This window comes from Ambystoma mexicanum, chromosome 1p (assembly GCF_040938575.1).
Source record: "Ambystoma mexicanum isolate Mex_15411 chromosome 1p, UKY_AmexF1_1, whole genome shotgun sequence".
Classification (NCBI taxonomy): Eukaryota; Metazoa; Chordata; class Amphibia; order Caudata; family Ambystomatidae; genus Ambystoma; species Ambystoma mexicanum.
Genome location: NC_090921.1, coordinates 431,455,587 through 431,479,218, shown reverse-complemented (window position 1 = coordinate 431,479,218; position 23,632 = coordinate 431,455,587). Strand labels below are relative to the sequence as shown.

The 23,632-nt window shown below is 45.6% G+C and overlaps 1 protein-coding gene across 4 annotated transcripts in view; it reads right to left on the bottom strand.

The window, feature by feature from the left end:
- MAST3 (microtubule associated serine/threonine kinase 3) overlaps positions 1-23,632 on the bottom strand; it is a 1,229,968-nt gene that overhangs the window by 607,241 nt on the left and 599,095 nt on the right. The gene's annotated exons all lie outside the window — the stretch shown is intronic.

Sequence of the window (23,632 nt, the reverse complement as noted above, 5' to 3'; positions counted from 1 at the left end):
AGAGCGCCTTCTGTTTACAGCAATAAGTATTGTCCCCTGTATCAATAACTATGATATGATATGATATGATATGATGATATGATATGGCATTTGTAACGCGCCTATACACTATGCTCTTGCATGTTACATCACAAATAGATGTAGACTCCTGTTGCCCACGAGTCATTTTATGATTTTTAGTTTGGGCGATTAGGTGTCACTTGCAACACCTACAAGCCGACACTATCGCATTAGAATACAGATATGGAGATATAGCATATGAGGAGGGACACACCGCTTGTAGGCGTTGTTTGGTTATTTGCCCACCCATTGACTGCCCATGGCATACTAATCCCTATGACCGTTAACACCTTTTCATGTCTCTCCGCACCCAAAACACCTTCTCATGCGAAGTTTTTGAGCTTGCTTTAATTAAGCCTTATGATCATAGTTTGCACTCGAAGTGCATGCCAATGTTTTTTCAAAGCAGTCTTCTGAATATTATTAATGACTTAATTGTAATTGTAATCCTGCAACTGGTGTAATAAACATTTATTAAACAGGTTGCCTTCAGCCACTCGATTTATAAACACTTTGTGTATCCTTCGATTAAGTCCTGTTAAAGCCAGGCATTGGCAAAGCCAACAGTCTTGGCTTGTGTATAAGCATTAGGCATTTGCCAGGCACTATACAGGTACCACCATTTTGCACCTGCTACCACCAATAGCCAGTTAATACCATCAGGTCTGTGCCTGACAAGTGCCTTTCCCATGCTTGCACAAAAGCCCAAACTGTTGGCATTGCCAATGCTTGTTAAATGTTGTTGATAATCTGATTCTTACACTAGATTAACGGTGTGTTAACATTTTTGCCATGGTTTTCCACCAGACTCTCATTAATTGAATCTTTAAAATGTTGACATACATTACAATAAATAATATTTAATAGTGAGTTACATTAACACATGATGAATGTTAGTTTAAGTGGTTATTAAGAATTGACTGAAAGGTTAGTAAAAGTATTTTTGCTACCTTGCCGGTTGGTTTGTAACTGTTTTTTGAAAGTTGAAAATATTTTAGTGATACGTTATATTTTTTTAAACATGAGATCTTCGGTAAATTTGCAGAGTTATTTATTTGTTTGTATTTAGCAACCAGGATACCATTTGTAAGAGAAATGATGTGGAGAGATAGTATTCCAGATGAGGGAGGCCTTACGATATGATATGATAGGTTATTTATAACGCGCTTAATGCCCAGAGGTTTCTAAGCACAGAACCGGGGATTGAACCTGTGTTGCTCCATGTTGTCTTGCTTCCAAGGCAAGCACGTTGCCACTGAGCTATCCTTCTGAGACTGAGATGAGCCTTTAGCTGTAAATAAACAGATGGCGGACATAGTCCAGGAACAAAGAAATGGCAAGGGATATACACTGAGGGCAGAAAGCTAGAATCTACTAAGATGCAATTTACATGTATGCATTGTCGACCGGAAAGAGGTAGGCTTGGATGTCAGTTGCGGAAAGGTAGTGAGAGGTTCGTAAACGCCCCTTTGCCAACTGGAAAGTTGAGTTTGAACAAGTGGAGCTATAACATTTCCAATGATTGGCTGGCTTTGATGGTCAAATTGGGGGCACATTCCAGTGCAGGAGGGCAAGCAGATGGAAGGCGTGGAAGTGGGAGGAGGCATATAGGGATGGATAATGATTCGACATGTATTGAAGGCCACGGATAAGTTGTTAGACAAAAATAAATTATGAATAATGTATCGAGCTGAGAGTTACGAAAAGGATATACGTAGAAGGGAAGGAGAGTGAGGGAATCAAGCAGATGGGTGAGGTTGAGAAAAGAGAAAAGTGAAGGTAGAAATAATGAAATAAGAAAGAAGAGGAGGGATTGTGAACTAAGAACATGACGATGAAATGTGAAAGAGGGAGGTGGAACAAGGAAGGCAGAGAATACTGGGAAAGTGCCTGCCTCGAACCACTATCTTGCTTGGGTCCCATCACTCACTCCTGTCTCAGAACCACCAGCCTTTGCTTGCTGGCACCCACCATTCTCTGCTGACTGGGCCCCACCACTTTCTTGTGCCTGTCTTACTCTACTCTTTACTGCCTAGGTACCACCATTCTCTTTTGCCTGGGACCCATCTCTCACTCTGCTACCTGGCTTCCATCCCACTCTTCTGCCCGGGACCCAGCAATCTAAGGTTCCTGGCTCCCACCACTTGTTGTTGTCTGGGAACCCAGTACAGTGTATTGTAGTGGGGCAGTTATTGCAAGCTGTCCCCCGGTCTTCCACATAAAAAACGAAGATTAAGATATTTGGCGCTACCCAAAAGGAGCCAGATAGGGCCGAGCATGAAGGCATTAGCATGCAGAAGTACTGTGCTTTAAAATAGAGTAGATTAGGTGACAGGAAGGAATGCACAGAAGTAAGGGAATCACTGCACAAGTAGATTAGAAGATTGCAGGTAGGTAAAGGATGCTGCTACGCATAGGAAGGGATAACATATGACAGGCATGCATCAGGAAATCGGTACATAGCAAAGTGAATGTGTCGTGCAAGGGTAAAACGTGACAAGCATTGCTATTTAAAACTGCACAAGCACAGTAGAGAATAAGGTCCTGTAGCTTTAAGGGTGCTTCACAGCAAGCACGCTATTGAAACAAAAATAGTTAATTTATGAAAATCTGTAGTTGCTGGATGAAGGCTGCCTCAAGGAATGTCCAAGGCCAAGGGAACTGTAAAGGAGGCTTTTCATAAAGAAATAATATATCAATGTCTCTGGTAGCAGCCGTTCAACCATTGAGGTGAGGTAGTTACGTAGTTAACGCCCATCTGTTATCTGTCCTAAACGACAAATTGTCATTTGTGGAATCCTTTTTAAATGGCCCGCAGTGGAACCAGTTGATTGATTTTGTGAATCTGCCTTTCTCCACTCTAGTAATGGGAGCACTGGTCCTACCTACATGGGCGTTAGTCTATCAACCTTGTGTAGGCACTGAAAGTTCAGAAGCGGGAGGTTAAAGATTCTGAGGGGATCATGGTGGAGTCGTCTGTCCAGATTGACTCTGCCATTATGTAAACGGCCGAGGCCCTACTGATAGAAGGGAGGGGGGCGTGGTCTGCAGTGATCCTGCTGTAGCATTCTCAATGATTGAAACCCGAGACTCCTTTGCGATTTTTGGGGTCTGTGGTGCTAGAGCTAAGAAGGTGAATAAGCCACAAAGAGTCAAACAGAGTGAGCAGAGGGTGGAGAGTACAGTACCGGTTATGTCCACCAAGAATCCCCAAAACAGGAAAGGTCTCCATAAGAATGTGGGCTGGGGCTCAAAAATATTTTTTCGTAATTTAACACTCCTGTGCCTTCCTTTTGAGCCCCATTTTTCGAGAGGCCAGCAATCAGATCCTCAGCAACAACCTGTGGACAGGAAACAGTCAGCACTGAAATCCGTGTCATCATCAAAAAGTCTTGTAACTTTGAGCATGCCTCTGAGTGTAGGTAGGGCTGTTGGTGACCACACAGAGGGCCCAGAGTATGAGGATTAGGGTGGTGGAGATGCTGGTACACTTAGCCTGGGTGGGGCTGACCTGGTGCAGTGAAGCCTCTGCATCTCACAGGCCCCGTTAGAGGGCCTCCCATCTACACAAGAAGTGATCTCTCTGTGCCCTGCACTCTTTGAGGACCCCCAGCACCCCCCCCGCCAAAGTGTCTGAAGCATGGCGACAGGGTGTTCAGCCATCTGACCATCATTATGTGGGTGACAGGAGTTCACCCCAGTTTATAAATATGGAGGAGCGCCGTCCACACCTTCTGAATAAGGGTCATGTAGAGACACTGAAGCCCTCCAAGTCGGTATCTTCGAATATGTTATTACTCTTGTCTTGGGAGTTGAAAGACTGTATTCAACTGACATTAAATAGGTCGGCAGTTCTAAAGCTGCCAACTAAAGTGCCTTTGTTATCACACCTCGTTTCAGCGAACATCAAGCGGGTGGAGTTTTGGAACAATCTGAGATTGGAAAAAGTCATACTTCATTTTGGTTCTCGTCTGGTGTTTGACCAGGTTTTATCAGCTGCGCCCCAATTGAGATCATGGGGTTTCTCTATTGTTCCCTATTTTGGCAATCAGCCAATGACTAACTTGCCTACTCCTGTAGATAGGCGTGAAACTAATGGTACTGATCAGGTAGCAGTGCCCTCCCATTTTAATAATAATAATAATAATAATAATAATAATAATAATAATAATAATAATAATAATAATCATAATAATCATAATAATAATAACAACATGCTCATGGGATGACTCTGCCAGCAGACAAAGTACCAGCCATTTAATAGGAAATGTGGATTCTCAGGATGGTATGGACTGGAATTGTGTAGCGGCCTGTTTGAATGCGCATAGTGGTTAGCAACCCAAAGCTAGTAGGGATTTAACTATCAAATCATTCAATTGCTTTTCATGCAGTTCAAGAGTTTATGTTAACCTACTCTCCCCTCTGGTCTCACCTATCTTTGAAGCAGACTTGTTTTGAGTCCAGGAGTGCTGGCTCCTGGAGACCCCGAGTGTGGGTGTATACCATGGTTGAACCCAGCGTACCAGGGGGACAATGGGAGACAGGCTTCTGGGCTTTTGTTTGGGATTCGGAATGACATTGGCGTAATAGCTACTCCTTCTGCAAATCCAAATGCATTAGTACAAGCAGTGGAGTTAACCTGGGACAAGAAGATGTATGTAGAGAGGTCTTCTACTTTGATAGTTAATCTCTATTGGAACCCCAACATGATTACTCAAGACGCTTTATTTGATGCGATTGAAGACTTGATTCATGATTGGCAAACTGGAAAAAACTGTAACTCGATTTTGTTGTGCAGTGACCTCAACTTGTTTTGTTTGGAGTACATTGGTCTGAGTATGTCTGGCCATAGTGTGCTTGGCAAGGAGGCGTGGAAGTTCTTGGATGGAGCTTATGAATGCCTGAAAACTGAATATGGTGAATGCTATGGTGATGGGTGACATTCCTCCAAATCCAAAATGGAATTGAGTTAGTTCGAGTAGTATTCTGGCCTACTTTTTTGCCTCAGGTGAACCTTTGCAGACTGTCAACTCTGGCAAATAAGAAAATTGAACTTAGTGACCATGCCCCTTTATTTTTGGTTTGGAAGGTGGCTAAGTTGGAAGATGGTAGACATGCCTATGACCAGGCGTTAGAGGCAACCTCGAGTAAAAATAGGGTGTGCTGGAACAGGGTGAGTATGGAGAAGTTCTATGCGCATCCTCCACCTTTTTCCACCAGACAAACTTGAGATGGCTTTGCTAATCGTCCCATATAGGGACATCTTGGATGAAATCTACACACTTATGCCTCGCCCTAGTCACAGAAGAAAAATACTAAGGAACCATGTCTATGATGCTGTAATTCAGTCAAAGAAAACAGACTCCTCTGCTAACTTTCAGATGCTGAACAACGTAGGGCCCTGAAGCTTAAATACAGAAAATGGCTCTGACTTCATAAATATGACATACTGTTGAATGATGCAGCTGGTTAATTCACCGCCTTTTAGTGAATGATCAACAATCTTGCATATCCACATTCTTGTGCCCTGATGAATGCTATTGGGGAACAAGGCTGGATTGATCATTTCACTAAAGTGTATAAGAGGGACTTCCATCGGGTTCGTGTTGCTTGGCCTGCTCAGAGGAGCATATTGCCTCAATAATTATTCAAAGTAAGAACTCTCGAGCACCAGGGCCTGATGGTCTGTCCAACATGGTATTAAAACCGGACCCTTTCCTGTGGGTGCATATCTTGGGCACAATTGTAGTCAAATAACTTTGCCTTACAGTATGCCAAAATCATGGGCACATTCCATTATTGACCCGATTTACAAAAAGGGTCACTGATCGCTCCCGTCTAACTACAGGCCCATTGCACTTTTAGATGTCCCTGCAAACCTTTATGCTAGCATTGTTTTGAGGGAGCTGATTGACTGGACGTCTGTTGCGGGAAGACTAGACCCGCTGCAGACGGGCTTCAGGAAAGGGACAGGCACTAACGCCAATGTTTTAATTCTTGGTATGTTGAAAAAGGAAGCCATGGCGAGGTTGAAACCATTATATATGGCGTTTATCGACTTCGCCATGGCATTTGATAGCATAGATAAAACCTGCTTATGGGCCAAACTCAGACAGTGTGGGTGCCCAGAACACCTGCTTGGGATCCTTGTAGCTTTACACTCTAATACCTTTATTACAGTGCGTCTTAATGCCCAGGGTAAACTTTGGTCATCTATTGCTACAATGCGTGGTCTCAAGCAGGACTGTGCCCTGACCCTGTTACCTTTTGAGCTTTTTTCTTTTGGACCTTGTCGAGATCTTTAAGAACATCTGCAGTTTTTCCCCAAGTTTGGCTAATCTTAACTTGGATCATTTGTTGTATGCGGACGATCTCGTCTTGTCTGATTGCACCCGATAGGCCTACATCATAAGCTGGATGCCTTGGCAGCCTATGCAGAACTACATCATTTAAGTATCAATACAAATAAATCTCAGATACGTTCATTCAGACCAGGGATGAAACTAAAGTATAAGACCTTTCACTGGAATGTGGGTGGTCTGTCCCTGGAAGGAATGTCTATTTTTTGTTATCTGGGTTGTAGGCAGTTTGAACTACAGAACAGAATTGAGTCCCAAAGTTACTATTGTTCCAAAATGATAATGCTTGCCACCCAAGCTTGTGCTATGAATCTCAAATTTGGCAATTTTTCCTTGAGTCCAGTCCTCAAGTTCTACAAGATTAAGGTTATGCCAACTATAACTTATGGGGGTGAGAATCTGGGACTCCCTATATCCATGGACTGTGATGCTTTGGAGGGGCTTTTTTTGAGGAAAGTCTTGTAGTTGCCTAACAGACTTCTTGCAGCTGTTATCCGCTATGAGCTAGGTCTATCCTCCATTCAATTTTATCTCAATTGGAAGAATCTTTCCTTATTGAGGAACGTCATTTGTGCAAATGCAGGCTAGATTTGGTAGTTACTAAAGCAGATGCTTCATAAGAACTCTTGGAAAGCCCTAAACTCTTTGCGCCGGACACCCGGGTGATTGGATGCCTTATGGAAAATACTTACATTTCCAAAGAAACCCAGACGTAGGTTAGCAGGAAACAGGTATGTATAGTAAACAGGAAGTCAGTTCTTTTTTTTTTTACAGTGATAGCAGCAGCAGGATCACAGAATGCAGGTAAAAAGCCGGAAGGCGTTTGCAAAGGGAGATTCAAACTGCAAAACAGAGCCCTCTAAGGACGACGAGGGGTGAGCATCTACCCATACCTGTATATGTTCTCTGGGTGCTAATAAGATTTTTCTTCTCAATTAAGCTTTTCCCGCATTCAGTGCACTGATAAGATTTCTCACTCATGTACTCACTTTTGTTGCCACTGCTGCTTAATTCTAGCTGAACTCACCACTGATAGAGGATTCAGGTAAGTTGTATAATTGATCGTCCAAGCACAGAAGAGTGTTCCTGGTGGGCTCAGCACTGTATTTAGTGTACCACTAGAAGCTTCTCTGCTCTTTAGATAGTGTATTGTAGGTCATGGTTAGTGTGGATCAGGACTCTTGTACCCTGTGCTGCTTACTTCTCGCTAAACACAACACAACAATAGTGGATTCAGGTATACACTAAATCCATCTGTAATAATGTCTTCCCAGTTTGAGAGGTAGATTATCAAGCGACCCAGTGGATCCGCAGGAGAGACAAAAACATCTCAAATACACGCTGTGCATCGTAAATGTCATACATCTGCAACTTCCCAATGCTGAGAGCTCATTATGGGAATCAACATTACAAAAGCATTGTAATTTGGCCGGGAGGAAAGCTCAGGGTCAATACGTCTGTCTTGGAAGCAAGACAACGCAGATCAACACAGGTTTGAGTCCCGGTCCTGCAGTTAAAGACTGATCTCCTGTATTGAGCGAGTTATAAAAGATTAATTAATTAATTTAATCAATTCCCCAGGAAGAGTTTTTTGCACCAGGATCCAGTGTTTTAGTTTCACTGCACGCACAATATGAAAACAGAAACAAAGTGTTTTCAAAAATGACACACTGTGTTTCCTAATCCACGCACTGAGGGCACAGGAGACCTATGCTCGCCACAGTCAGTACCTGAGAGATTCATTAGAGGGAAACTAAGTGTCAGAATGGTCAATAAGCCAATTATATGTTAGGCCCAGCTCCCCAAGCCCAAAGCATCTCCAGCTGCATTAAGGATAGAAACCAATTACGGTCTTCAGCCAATTCCAAGCCACATGTCCACCCCTCACTAAACCTCCCACCCGGGGGGAGGAGCTACCACAATATAAACACACACAGCCCCAGCTGCTCAGTATAGGTTTCAGGAGGCTCGCTTTTGGAGAAGGCTTGACACTGTGGAAGAAGCTGAGACTGAAGAGTCAGAGAAGAATTGAGGAGAGGTAGCAGCAGTGGAAGGCAGGGGGAGGTAGTGATAGGCAAGAGGTTAAAAGATGAAATAAGAACATCAGGGATGAAAAAAAAAAGAGAGAGAGAACAAGTGGAGGTGATGAGATGTAAAAAGGCAAAGAAAGAACTGTTAACATCAGGAGGAGGGTGGTTGAAGGAAGAAGGTAGTAACATCAGAAATAGGGAAATGCAGGAGGAGGTGGTAACATTAAGAGAAGGGAGTGAAAGAAAGGAAGAGTTGATGAGAATCAGCGTACAGGAGAAGTAGTGAAACCCAAAGGGAAGGAGAACAAGATTGCTTCAGAGGCTGTGACACATAGGAGGTAACATCCAGGGGAGGGAGTCACACACAGGAATTGGCAGAAGGAGCATTGTGTGTGGGGTGTGATAGTGTAGGTGATATGGAGGAGTTTTGAATTTTCATTGAGGGGCAACCAAGTGTGGGATGTAGAACGATGCATAACAATCATGAGAGCTTTGTGGCGAATCTCGCAACGCATAACTTAACTCCAGAGGAACAACAGAGTTGGAAAAAGGTATGGGTTTTCCAACTACAAATCTGCATAACAGATGTATCTTTCGCCAGGAATTTTTTTGGGTTCATGAGGAAAGTGCACCTGAAACAATTTTTTCAAGATAAGCATCCCGAAGAGAGTGTTAACAATTCAGGCCAACATTAAAAAATCAACCTTTTGTGTACCATCACAGTCGCAGAGTGCAAAAGCACGGGTTTTAGAAAATAAGGTATTACACGATATAGAAGCATTACAACAACAGAAAGCAAGGACCTCCATTTTCCATAATATGAGTAAATAAGAAAATTCGACTGTGAAGGCACCACTAACTGATGAGGAAATTGTGATCCGTAAAGTTGATAAGGGAGGGCCAATCATGATCCCGGACAGAACCGATTATGTGAAAGAATGCAAAATACAATTGACAGATGAAATGTGATATGTGAGATTTGGCAATAACCCCACGTTGAGGCTGCAACAGATGATTATTCAAAAAGTTCAGAAAGCACGAAAGAGGGGTTGGGTGTCTAAGAAAGAAACAGATTTTGTGATTATGGAGAAACCCAGAATTCCCCAATTATACACACTTTTAAAGATCCACAAATCACAGGTGGGAACCCGAGACGCCCTATTGTCTCTGAAGTTAACTCAGTGCTTGAACTATTATCTAGGTTTGCAGATGCCTTCTTAGAACCTATATGCAAGTTACTACCTAGATAATTAAAGAAGTAGAAGGCTTAAACTTCAGTCCCAAAGAGGAGTTACTATTGGGGCTGGATGTAGTAGCTCTGTATACTAGCATTTTGCAAGGAGCATCAATCAATATGTTGGAGGAATGGCTACTTTCATGGTTATACTACCACACCTGTCTCCTTTATACTCTGGTGCGCGGAAGTTGCACTGACTGAAAATTACTTCAAATTCAATAGGGCATTTAACTACCAGATACATGGTACTGCAAAGCTGGCAATGTTAGCCCCCAGTGCAGCAAACCTGTATATGGAAGCATTTGAGGAGAACAAAATCTATGATGACATAAATCCCTTACAAACTCATGTTTGCCTATGACGTCGATATATATACACTACATACTAGTGGTATGGAGAGGTAATGAAGAAGAAGCTGTACAGTTTTGTGAAAGGATTAACACCCAGGACAGGCATTTAAAATGTGTTTTCAATCTGAGTAAAAGTACCATCAATTTTCTGGATATCACCATTAAAGCAAATTAGGAGAACAATGTGCTCTTTGTTAAACCATTCTACAAACCAACAGACTAACGCATTGTTACATTACACAAGCTTTTTCCCTCGACATGTAAGAGATAACTTACCATTCAGACAGTTTCTAAAATTCAAAACAAACAGTACATGTCATCATGATTTCCAAAAAGAAGCAACAAGCCTAAGAGAGAGGTTACATGCTAGGGGATACGTGAGTGATCTGACTGCTAAAGCAATGAATAGGGCGAATAACAGTAGCCAGGAATCACTATTAGAATATAGAGAAACACGGTTAAATAAAAAAAAGGATGAGACACTTGTATTTGTAAATACTTATAGTAATTTATTAAATCAAATACAAATAATTGTTGATAATTAAAGGGTAAATGCCCCATTGAAAAACCAATTATAGCTATCAAAAGGAGCAAAACCCTTAAAGACCAGATTACAAGAAATGATATTAGCCTTGGCCAAGGTAGACAGAAGACATTGACAGAATCATGGGGTCTGAGTCAGCTAAAAGGATATTCAGCATGTGGCATGTGCATAAGTTGTCCACAGACATTTAGAAGCACCAAGGTGGACATTGGTTTGCGGAAACCTTGGATCCAGAACAGCTTTAAAAATCCTAACTCTAAAATCGTAATCTATGTGATTTGGTGTCTGTGTAACAAGTTGTATGTACGCAAAAAAGGAGAGGAAAATCAGAATAAGAATGACAGAAGACAATAGCTGTATTAGAAATAGGGTACATACAGCACCTTTAGTAGCTCATTGTATTGCATGTATACATATCGCAGAAGAAGTAAAGTGGACAGTGTTGGGCCATTTGAAGAGACATGTTTTAACCTCTCAATGTTTTCATCAGGGCTAAGTTGAATCATTTTCTAAAGATCGTTTTTCGTAATTCTCAACACAATTATTATTTTTTTCACACTTGGGTGGATGGGTGGATTGTTCAAAATACCAACTTTTTTCCAGAACAAGCAGGTCAGCTTGTATATGTTGAAAAGTAGGACATCGATCTGCAGACAATGATTCAACTTAGCCCTGATGAAAATCTGTGAGGTTGAAACACGTGTTGACTTTTTTCTTTTGTATGTGCAGCTAGAAATAATGAAGGTTTATTTTGTACGTTCACTTAGGAACAACAAGTGTTGGTTTAATAACACCTTAACAAACTTTCATTGAAATTTGCATTGAATACTGATTGGGTTATCACAATACAATGGTTGCTTGAATTACATTTTTTTTTTAAACTGAAGACATTAGGGGGGTGTTTGGCTCTGGAGTTGGATCTTCTAGACCTAAGGTCTTTAAATAACCCTCTTGTCTCAGTGCGTTGTGTGGAGGTTGGAATTGTAAGATCAAGGGGAGGAGAGGATACCCTGGAGAAGGCAAACCCCATGAGAAACCAAGACAGAGAAACCAAGACATCCCACTGGTAACACCCAGGCAGGAAGATGGCAGTAGAACATTGGCTGGCAAAGGCGGAACATGTATGTTAGTTGGGGCAGGAAAGTTATGGAGGGCAGGTTGGTCCGCAGCATTACCAGATAATGGTAGGAGGAATGAGACGAGGTCAGGGGGAGTATGTGAGATCAGAGAAGTTAGACAGGAGGATTCAGGTGTGGGAAATTGCAGGCAAGACCAAAGCCCAGGGTACCAGAACCATGGAATTCTGCATCTAGATCCAACACAGTAGGTGGGTTACCCTAAAGCCTGCAATTCCAGGAAAGGTGACACAACACCTCTTGAACTATTTAAACTGGGACAATTCATCCAGGGTCAAGGAAGGCCTAAAATTCGGCAGACAGGGGATGGGATATGTGCAAGTGGAGGATCTCTTGAGGGAAAGGAACATGATTCTATTTTGGGGAGTACCATCCTGACCATTGTTTTGTTTGGGAATATCCAATTTTTATTTGAGATGGGTCATATGGTAATAAATCCCCAAATAAAGATATTAAACTGCAAAATCTAGTCTTGTATTTCTTGGTCCTTCTATGGCTTTTGTCGCTGCACTAACAACCATAGAGGTATCAAAGAGCAGAGGAACCAAACATAAGTGATATTCGGGAGTGAGGGGGTGTACAAAATAAGGATCTCTTTAATTTCTTTCAAAGGGGCAAGAGGAGCACTGGAGTTACGAATTTCCTTACTGGCTTCTACCAGTGTTAGCAAAATGGGTCACCATTACTGCTTGCTGCCTGCAGAGACATCTTTACAGGCGGGCATACAGGGCACGTACTCTGGGCCCCCACCCAAGGAGGGGTCCCTCATGACTGCCTGATGCAAAGAAGTCAGTGTGCACTTCTTACAATGCGCTGCTAAGAATGAGGCCTGGGTTTTGATTGCACTAAGGTCCAAACTGATCAACTGATCCTGTAATGCATCCTGTGTTCCCCTTTCTACGTGCAGTTTGTATGTTCATTATAGCACATCTCGTGAAGTACTTTAACCTTTCTATGGGGAAGATATTGATAATGCGCATTAACCAAAGTTGAAATACATATTAATACGTTTGAGTGCCTTGATGGTTCAGAAGATAATTTAGTATTTTAGGCCTTGTTGTAGATTTCTGTACTCATATGCCAGATCACAGTTCAAAGTCCTGGCAAGCCAGACTCAGGCTTGCCTCTCGGGTTGATAAAAACATTGTTGATATTAAACCTAACCTGTGCTACAAAACCACAGAAACAGCGCTTGTTCTAAAAAACGAGTATATCAGTCCGAATGGTATTGGCCTTGAGCTCGGTTGCTCCTTACAAAGCTTGTAAGTGCTGAACAGCCGTCCCCCAGGAATACCATTCAGCATTAGTCAGGAGAGGTGATTAGGGAGCCACATTCAAGACTTTTTAAACCAAGATTCAAGGCTCATATCCCGGCTTTGCCATTGGGGAGACAACCAAATGTCACAGGCCTCTGGTGAGCTTGCTTTCAGGTCGATATATTTGACAGAAACAATGAAGTATATACTTTTAAAATGAAATTCCGTGAATCTGCTAATCAGATATCCGTGCATCTTGTTCATGTTGCTACTGAGCTTTGTCTAGCATCTATACTGCAGACGGTACACTTTTGCAGTGACTGTTATTGTTGAAATGTGCTTTCTACGTACACTAGTACACAAGTACCCTTGTCATGGACTGCTAATGTTGCTCTTGAAATGCCGTTTCTTTCCTACTATGATTCCAGCAAAGATGAAGGAGATCAGGGGCCTCGAAGGGAGCCCCCACGCTTATTTTGATTGCTGCTGGCGCAACATATAAAGTAATGGGTTTTCACAACAAAAGGGATGGAGGTGGATGACCAGAGATTTCACCTTAATTTCTTTGGATTCCAGCCAGGGCCTCAAAGGTGTGACTGGCGTGGCCCCCACAATTGCTTAAGATGGTCCTGGCTGATTAGCTCCCACCACCAAATCCTTGGTATCTGCCACTCTCTGCTGGCAGCTTCCCATCACTGTCTGTTTCCCTAAGCCCCACCATTATCTGCTACATGCCATTGTTCTCACCAGTCTTTGCTGCCCGGCTCCAATGGCTTGCTGCTCCCTGGCACTCTCTGCTGGTTAAGTCCTCTGTAGCGTCTACTGGTTGATCCTACCAGACTCAACTGTCTGGGTCCCATCACTCTACACACCCTGGCTCCATCCACTCTAATATATGCTGCTTGTTTGGCTGCAAATGTGTGCTACATTGCTCACACCAGCCACTGCAACCCGGTCTTCACCTCTCTCTGCTGTCTGTCCCCACCGTCCACGCTCTGGTTCCAAGTCGCCACAAGTCCTTGCAACCTGGATCCAACTACTCTACTTTGTGTTGCCTGCTTCCCCAACTGACCCCAAAAGTCATTATTGCCTGGGTCTCACCAGTCTTTGCCACCTGGCTCCAATTACTCTCTCTTGCCTGGTTCCCCATTTGTATTTTCTGCCTTTGTCTCATGACTCTCTGTTGCCTGAATCTCACCACTCTATGTTCAATTGGTCCCCACCCTCTACATTGCGTGGATCTCTCCCCACTCTCTGTTGCCTGCCTCTCTGCCACTCGCTGTTGCCTGGCTCACTGCCACTCGGTGTTGTCTGGCTTCCTGCCACTCGGTGTTGCCTGCCACCACTCTCTGTTGCCTGGATCTCACCTCTCTCTGTTGCCTGGGCCCCCACCATTCTCTATTGCCTGTGTCCCTGCCCCTCTCTGGTGCTGAATTCCCACCACTCCCTGTCCCTGCCCCTCTCAGTTGCTTGCATCTCACCACTCTCTGTTACCTGGGCCCTCACCACTCTGTTATCTGGGTCCCACCGCTCTCTGGTGCCTGAATCTCACCACTCTGTGTCCCCACAACTCTCTGTTGCCTCCCAACCACTCTCTGTTTCCTTGGTCCCCACCAATCACTGGGGCATGAGCCCCTGCCAGTCTGTGTGTGCTGCCTGCCCCCACCCTGTGTTGTGCTAGCCTATTGGGTACTCAGGATATCTCCTGGTGGGTCTGTGTACCCTGGTGCTCTTGTGTGCTCCTCTTACCCTCCCTACCATGCTTGCTGCCCCCTTCCTTCCGTCTCTTCTCTTCTCCCCATAACTCCTTCGAAGGAAACAATTTGTAGCAAACCTTCCAGTATGATATTCCTCCCTCTTAACAAATGTTATATGTCAGTTCTTTGTAATGCTTAACTACTTTTTAATCCCTAGAGGGAAATGGGCTTCAAAATTCTTATCCTGGACTCATTTTTTCCACATTTTCTTGTATGGCAAAGCCCCCGCCCCATATGTGGGGTGGTTGGGCTTGTTCGCACGATCCAGTGTAGGGCTACTTTGGCAAAATTTCCAGGGCCACCTTTGGTTTCCAGTTCAACCCTGGGTCCTCACCGCGTATTGCCACCTGCCCTGGCTGTCAGCAGTCTCTGCCACCTGCCCTTGGCCGCCACCACTCTCTGCTGCCTGGCCGCCACCGCTCTTTTACGCTGCAACAGCCTTCTCCTCAGCTTGTGGCCTCATTAATGATTACACTGCACACTGTACCCAGGTCACAGCAAGTCCTCGCCCAAGAGGGATGGAAACAACCTTATCAAGCATCATGTGTTCAAGGGCTTGGCTGGCTCACTGGCGACAGGGCCTGTTTGGTGTCAATCGCGCGCAGGGGAGGGGCGAGATGGGCGGGGGGGGGAGATATGGCACTGCCCTTCAATGTGTTTGCTGTTTTTCCGCCCATCTGCAATACACTCTTCCAACTTTCGAAGGGAGAGAGCAGCAGCACACTTGCCGAAATGTGTACAGGTGGGAACCTTCCATTTCTAGTGCAGCTGTCCACGGTTGCCACTGGATGGCACCAGTGGCATTACACAAAATGTGGGGACTGCCCTGTGAGCCATGCTGAGGGGGCCCCCAACTCAGCAACAAATAGCGGGTCGCACCACACTCTGGGCCAGTCTAGCTTACCACGCTTGCGTAATATGCACGAACGTGTTGCTGCAGGGTTATGCCACACACTGCACTAGGAGAAAGATATAAATGTGTTTTTTTCCAAATTAGTTTTATTGATGCACTTAAGTTGACACAACTTATAGCAGCAATAGTTTCCATTTCAGTTCGAATTACCACAAATTAAGTTTTGCATTTTTCGCCCTTTAAAGCGGGAAGCTTGAGTCCATGGAGTTTATATTGACATGCCACCAATGTGCGGTGTGCATTTACACATAGTTTCTCCCAGTGTCCCGCTTCCATGTCCATTCCCAGGTCTTTCTCCCATTTCTTCTTGTGCATCAATTATTCCACCCTGCGCCTCCAAGAGATCCCTGTACATTTTGGAAATGAGCCCCGCATTCCCCTTTCTGTATCCAATATCTTTTCCGTTCCCGTTAACTCTCTCTGCAATTTCTCTTTCCAATCCTCAGACACTAGTACCACCTTGAGCTGCAGATATTGGAACACCGAGACCTTTCCTATATTCAGTATCTCCTCCAGCTTTGCTACTTCTATAAATGTATTCCTTTTAAGGACTTGGCCTACTCTCTCTAATCCCGCATCTAGCCATTCCTGGAATCTCTTGTGACCCACGTATGGGGGGGGGCATATATTGCTTAGTGGCAATGGCCACGTCATAACTCCTCCCATCTCCCTCCTGACCCTCCACAGCTGCCACAGTGGGCCTAGAATCCTGTGGAGGTGCAGCCTTTGGGGCCGCCACGGCGGGCGTCCAGAGCCATTCCCCCAGCGTGACTGGCCTAAATTTATAGTTCTCTATGCTCAACCACTGTTTGTCACTGTCCTTTTGCAGGTGAGGAATTAGAGTTCGAAACTGGGCCGCACTGTAGTAGGTGCACATCTCAGGGAGTCCCGCCCCCTTGGCCCCCCTCTCCTTGGGCTGTACCAGCAATCTGTAGCCCACCCGTTGTTTCTTTCCCTGCCACAGGAATCATACCATCTTCTTTTTTAGTTCTACAAAGCGCGAGTCTGGTAAGTCTATCGGCAGAGCCTGATATAGATATAGCACTCTTGGGAGTAGCATCATTTTAAGCACATTCAATCTGCCCAGCCAGGAGATTGTTAGTTTGGACCAAGCTTCTAGGTCGTCATTGAGTCTACGCAGTAATGGGGGAAGTTCAGTTCACATAGGGCCTCTCAGGCCGCTGATATCTGCACCCATAGATGCTTTATACTATGCTTTTCGATTGGTATCCCTAGCCCTAGCAAGTCCCTTCCTTCCTCTTCCGTTTCTTCGCAGAGGGGGAATATAGTAGATTTGTTGACATTCACCTTAAAGCCCAATACTTTCCCATAATCTTCTAGTATCTCTAGTGTTTTCCTCACTGATCCACCCACTTTGGATAGGTAGAGTGATATATTGTCAGTGTACATGCTTATCTTGTGGTTATCTACCACTACTGCGAATCCTTTTATCTGGTCTTCCCTGCGTATCTTTTCCCCTAATGGTTTACATCACCAGCGCAAACAGTAGGGGAGATAGCGGGCACCCCTGCCTGGTTCCCCTGCTCAATTAAACTTCCCTTGACTTCTTTCCGTTGACCACCACCCATGGTGTGGGTCTCGAGTAGATTGCTCCTATCGGCTGACACATTCTTTCCCCCACTCCTATCTTTCTCAACATAGCGAAGAGGAACCCCCAATCCGCCCTGTTGAAGGCCTTTTCCACATCAAGACACAGGTGCACCTGTCCCTCTGGGTTTCCTTTTGTATGTTCTATGAGACCCAGTGTCTTTCGGATCATGTCTGGGCCCTGCCTGCGAGCTATAAACCCCATTTGGTCTGGGTGTACCAGGCGGGGCAGCTTCAGGATCCTCGTGTGTATTTTTTCATCCACATTCAGGAGTGAAATGGGACGATACGAAGCACATTGGGCTGGGTCCCTACCCCCCTTTGGAATCACTGAGATTAGTGCTTTACTAAATGTTGGGGGCGCTTCTCCCATTTCCAAGATGTGAATATATAATTTCACCATATGTGGTGACAAGACCCCTGTGTTTGTTTTTGTAGAACCCTATGGAGTATCCGTCCTCACCCGGGGCTTTTCCATTGAGGAGACGCAATATTGCGTTCTTTACCTCCTCTGTGGTCATGGGGCTCTCCAGGTGCTCTCTTTCTGGAGCTTGAAGCGTGGGCAAGGTGATGTCCCTCAGGTACTCCCCTTGTGCTACATCCCACCCAGTGGCTTCAGTTCTGTATAGGGTTTTGTAGAATCAAGCAAAGCCCTCAGCGATATCTTTTGGATAAATGCTATCTCCACCCTCTGGGCTTCTCGATTTATCAAACCTCTGTGCGCAGAGCCTAGCCGCCAGTAAGGAGTCCGCTTTATCTCCCTTTTTGTAGTATTTCTGCTTGAGATATCTCAGCTTCCATAGGGTTTCCCACATCCCCAGTGCCTTCAGCTACACCCTCTTTGACAGTAACCCTTCCCTGGTCTCCTCTATGTCCCCTTTGGAGGCGTGCATCTTTTCATCCCCCCCGTTATCTCTCTTCTCAATCTGTCCTACAGTAGCTTCCTCTCCCTCTTTTTCCTCACCACTTCACTAATCAGAAGGCCCTTCCAGGTCGCTTTTCCTACATCCCATCCCCGCCCGTACCTCTCCTGTATTGTTATATTCAAAGTATTCTGTTATTGCTTTGGCCAGTTGATCTGGGAAAAGTGGGTCCCCATAAAGTGTTTCATAACAGTGCCACATCCTGTCTGGTCTGTGCAGCCCCTCGACCCCCAGAGTCGCGATTACCATATCATGGTCTGTCCACCCCATTGGTTTGATTTCGCTGACCCTTACCCTCGCACTTTGTTCCCTGTTTACCAGTATATAAACAATTCTAGTGTATGTTTTGTGTGGCAGCGAGTAGAAAGTGTATCCTTCCTCCCATGGGTGCTGGCTCCTCCATGTGTCTGCTAGGCCCTGCATCTCCAATGCCCTACCCAGGTGTCCATGTCTGCCATCCTCACTCTTAGGCCCATCACTCCTCGTCTTTCTATCCCAGGTTTCGTTTGCCGAGGAGTTTAAATCCCCTCCTAAGATATTCAGGTCCGCTTCCACACTTTGAACTGAATTAAATGCCATCCGGAGGAATTCCTCCTGCCCTTGGTTGGGGGTATACATTGCCGCCAGCAGTACCTTTGCCCCGTTCAGGTTGCCCTGTAATATTAGCAGTTGGCCCTCCAATAGGTTTGTTGCTACGCATTCTCCGAATCTGCATTGTCTGTGTAAGGCAATGCCAACTCCTCCCTTCTTAACGTTACGCAATGCCCTATAGGTCTATCCTATCCCCCCTCCTCTCAGTGGCCTCTCCTCCCCACTAAGAAAACCTGTTTCCTCTAAGAAGAGTATGTCTAACAAGGCCTTGCGGAATTCCCGGTATTACCCAAATTGACCTTTTACAATGGACCTTTTGCACAATTGACCTAATTATAGATGTCCTAATTGACCTTCTGCACAATTGACCTTCATATTATTTTAGTTATTTTATATATGTATTGGGTTGGTTTTGGATTATAAATAATATTAGGGTATTGGGTGGTGGTTTGCAGAGGGTTTTAGATTGGGTGGGGGGTTGCAGGGAGTTTCCCCCGTATATATGTCCTAATTGACCTTCTAAATTAGGTCACTTCTTCCGAGGTCCATTCTCCCGAGGTCAATTGTGAAAAGGTCAATTAGTATACAACCGAATTCCCTTGCCACCAGTGATCTTATAGTGGGGGAGTTGAGACCCTTTACATATAGTGTGCCCACCGTTAGGCCCTTGCCTACCTCACCTCCTCCCATTCTGGATGAACCTCCAATACTCCTTTTCCCATGTATTCCAGGCTATGGACATAACTCTACTCTCATCCCCTTTTGTACGTAGACCTCTTCCCTTCCGGCAGGTATCTGCAATCCTAGAGCAAGTCCCGTCAACTAATTCAGAACTTAACTGTTTAACTACTAACTTCCCAAACTTATTTTGTAAAGTATGAGTTTCGGAGACTCCCTCTCTCTCACAGAGGGCCACTTTGGAGCAAGTTCTGCTCACTTCCTCCGGAAAGTCTTTTGTATTTTCATATCAATCAACTCCGCCTAGTGATTCTCCTTCAGACTTTTGCATACACCATTCACCGGAAACTCAGTCTGGCTGTCGTTCTTTCGCCGTAATTTCCTTGCAATGTGACTGTCCATCTATCCTCATATATTTCCTTCGTGAAGGGCCTCTTCTCCTCCTCTGCGGGCTGGGCTTCGGTCTCGCACCATCTCTACTCATGGAAGGTCCTTGTGGGCTTCTAGATGTGACCTCGATGTCTGCAGTGAGGTGTCGCAAGGCCTGCTCTGCTTCTTCCACTGACGTCATCCTATAGTCCACTCCCTCCACCTCAAATTGCAGCGAGAAAGGGTAACCCCATCTGTATCTAATCTCCTGTTCCTTCGGCCATTTCGTAAGAGGTCTGCATGCTCTATGTATCACGATATCCTGATATACCATGATTTTGGAGCCTTCAAAATCTATTTCAAATTGTTGTTTTGCCCTATTTAGTAAATCTGTTCTATCCTTGTAACTCAAGAATTTGACCACTATGGAGCGAGGGCCACTCCCGTAAGGGTTACCTCCCCTGTGGGCTCTTTCAAGTTGTACCACCTTTCTCCCTTCTGCTTCGAAGAGCTGGTTCACCAGGGACTGGATTTTCTCCTCTACTAGCCTCAGGCTTTCTCTGGCCGTTTCCTTCAGAACCAGTATCCTCAGGTTGTTGCGCCTTTCTCTGTTTTCCAGGTTGTCCATTTTGAGCATCACTTCTTCCTCCCTGAGTTCCAGCTCCGTCATCCTAGTATCCAGTTTTATCTCAACCATATCTGCATTAAGCTGATTATGTTCTATACCTTTGACTTTGCTTTCCACTGTTGCATTCTTCTGGATAGGTCCGCTAGGGAGGCCTGTATATATACCCTGAGTGCTTTTATCTTGGCCAGGAAATGTCTCGAGTCTTTGTAGAGGACATCAACATGTCAATTTCAGGCTTCGTTTTCCCCCCGGAGGGTTCTTCGTTACCTTCTCTTGGCCCCCTGCATGTGGCGCCATAGCATGCATCCCAATTTAAAGGGGCTTTCGGTATCCTCTTCATGGTCTTTAATACCCTTGCCCTCTTGTGGGTTATTCCGCCCCTGCGCCGTCCTATCCTTAGTCCATTTTGCACAAGTCCGTGCTGTTGGGGCAGTTCCACTTCTCTGCAGATTCCGTTTCACCCTGCTCGTCCCCAGTCACCCTGGTTTTCCTTTCCTTACACTCTTGTCTGTGTCTCCGCCTCCGCTCTACTGTCCCGGCGTCTTCCACCTTCGCTATCACTGGTGGTTCACGGGCCTCTCTATGCCTGAGGGTCTCAAAGCGCTCCCGTGGTGCACTGGCCCAGAAGCCTCCACCTTGCTTGCCCGGTCTCAGTGATTATTGCACTATTTTACTGCAAGTGTCAATCGATCTGGGGCAGGCAGCCTACTGTCTGTACAGCTCTATCGCATCTCCTGTCCCCGCTTTTGTGCCTCCCCACCAGTCACTCGGGCATTCGGGGTCTAGATCAGGGGTGATCCCTGGCCCCGCTGTGCTCAGATGCTCTCTTCTGCCTTCCTCGTGTGGGGGGGCTTCTTTGCCGGTGGGTCCCACTTATCAAAGCACTTCAAATATGCTATTGCCTTCCTTCGGTGGACGCTCCACGGCTCTCTTCCTGCTGCCGGCTGCTGTTATCTCTGAGCATAGACATTGTCCCTGTGTGCTGTGCCCTGGGGGATGGGCAACGGGGGTGAAGGGTGCCCTCAGATTAATGTTGTTCACCACAACAGGGTTGTGGGTGGGGGTAGGGAACCAGGCCTCCTCGTCCCCTTGCCGCTTCTGTGGCGTGCCTGAGCGTGAGCACGCGTGTCGCTACAGGGTGTACCTGTTCTTTGGGCGGGGGGGGGGGTGCCTCCTCTCTGTCTGCGTCCCGCTTAGTGCTATGGGCCCACTAGTATGGGCTCATGTGGGGGCTCTGAGCCTACCTGCAACTCCCATCGGGGGCTTTCGCACTGGTTACTGGTCTCGCTCTCCACGTTCACTCCTAATTCTCTGCTGCGGCTCGTGGCTTCTCTGCTCCAGGGTCCGCCGTCACCTCGTCACCTAGGCAGCTGCCCTTTTCATCCTTCAACCAGCTCTCCTGGTGGTATGAGATCATGCTCGCCGCACCTCCATGCGGCCTCCTTACGGTCCGCCCTGATCCTTTCGGCGGGGGCTCTTTTTACGTCCACTCAGGGGCCTCCTCCTAACTTCAGGGTTTACAGCATGTGGCCCTCTGGCCGCTCTCAATCATCCGGGGGGGTCAGCGGGATGATTTCTATCACCACTCAGGGGTCTCCTTCCCACCAGCAACTGGACCTGGCCTCTGTAGCGTGTGACTGTTTCTGGAATGTCTTTTTGCCGCTTGGCAATGGAGGTCGTAGAGTGGCACAGCGCTCATTTCTCCTGAGTCCCCAAGCTTATCTCTCACCTTATTCAGCTCTGGACATCCTTCGAGGGTCGGTCCGCTCATGAATGCGCTCAGACTTTCACTTGCTCGGAGGATCCTTCACTGTATCCTCGACTTTTTTGCCAGAGGGAGCGGGAGCTGCGTGGCTATGCGGCCATATTCTCCCGCACCCCCTTGAGGTCTCATAAATATGTGTCTTAATGCATTATAGAGCAGACTTTCTGAGGAAAATTGGCTAAAAGGCCAGAGAATTTGCAATTGTTTTGTAGGGTAACACCAATCCAAAAATATAATACATGCAAGTCACTAGCAGTGCACAGGAACTTTAACGCTTTAATTAATATAATGCTCTACTATTAAAAATGCCATGCCACAATGAAAACATGTCCAACTGCCTGCACAATGTAGACCAGTCAGACACGTAATAACATATTACAGTAAAGCATGCCAGGCCACATTTAGACATACCTAGACTGGTTGCACCAAAATGCTAGTCAAAGCAATAACACTTATCATGGTTATTTTATCACAGATACCCAGATAGATATACAGTGCTGCAGTAAGAAACAGCTTGACTGGCAGCACCCAAATGTCAGTCTAGCCAGGTAATTACACTTAGCAGGACTGCTTTATCAGAGATGCCCAGTTAAAATAAAAGTCAAGCCAAACTTAGAAATGACTAGACTGGCTGCACCAAAATGCCTCTCTAGCCACTAATTCCACATATCATGCCTGCTCAGCCTGGACATGGATGACCATTACGACTTATCAAACAATTCCCATACCACACCACTCCCATACATCCCCTCTCTCTCCCATACCCCCCCCAACCCCCAATATCAGCTTTTCAGCCCAGAATTACCTCCACGTCCCTTTTCCTTGTCCAAGTGCTTACGTATGAGGCTCCTTGCCTCATAGGTAAGTACTGGGATGAGGAAGAGTGGGACTAGAAGTAATGAAGATTACAGGTAACTAAGCCAGGCATTACCTCCATGTCCCTCTACCTCATCCCAGTACTTGTGCATGAGTCAAAATGCCTCATACACAGGTGCTAGCACAAGGAAGAATAGGGCTACGAGTTTGAAGATTACCAATAACCAACCAAGGGATTAAACACAAGTAGTGGTGCAACATCATTGAGCTGACGACACTTTGCACAGTTCCATGAATCAGAGTTTGTGTCGGCAGTGCAAAGTCACTTTGTACCGTGCACATAATTCCATGAATCGGGTCCTTAGTGTGCACAGTTCACCATACAGGAACACTCAGTCACCCACCCATACATTTAAGTGTGTATCCTTTCACCATACAGGCACGCCCACCCAGGCAGCCACCCATACATTTAAGTGTGCACCCTTTCACCACACACTCACACACTCACAAAGGCATCCACCTATACATTTAAGTGTGCACCCGTTCAACATACAGGCACACGCATGCAGCCACCCATACATTTAAGTGTGCACCCTTTCACCATACAGGCAC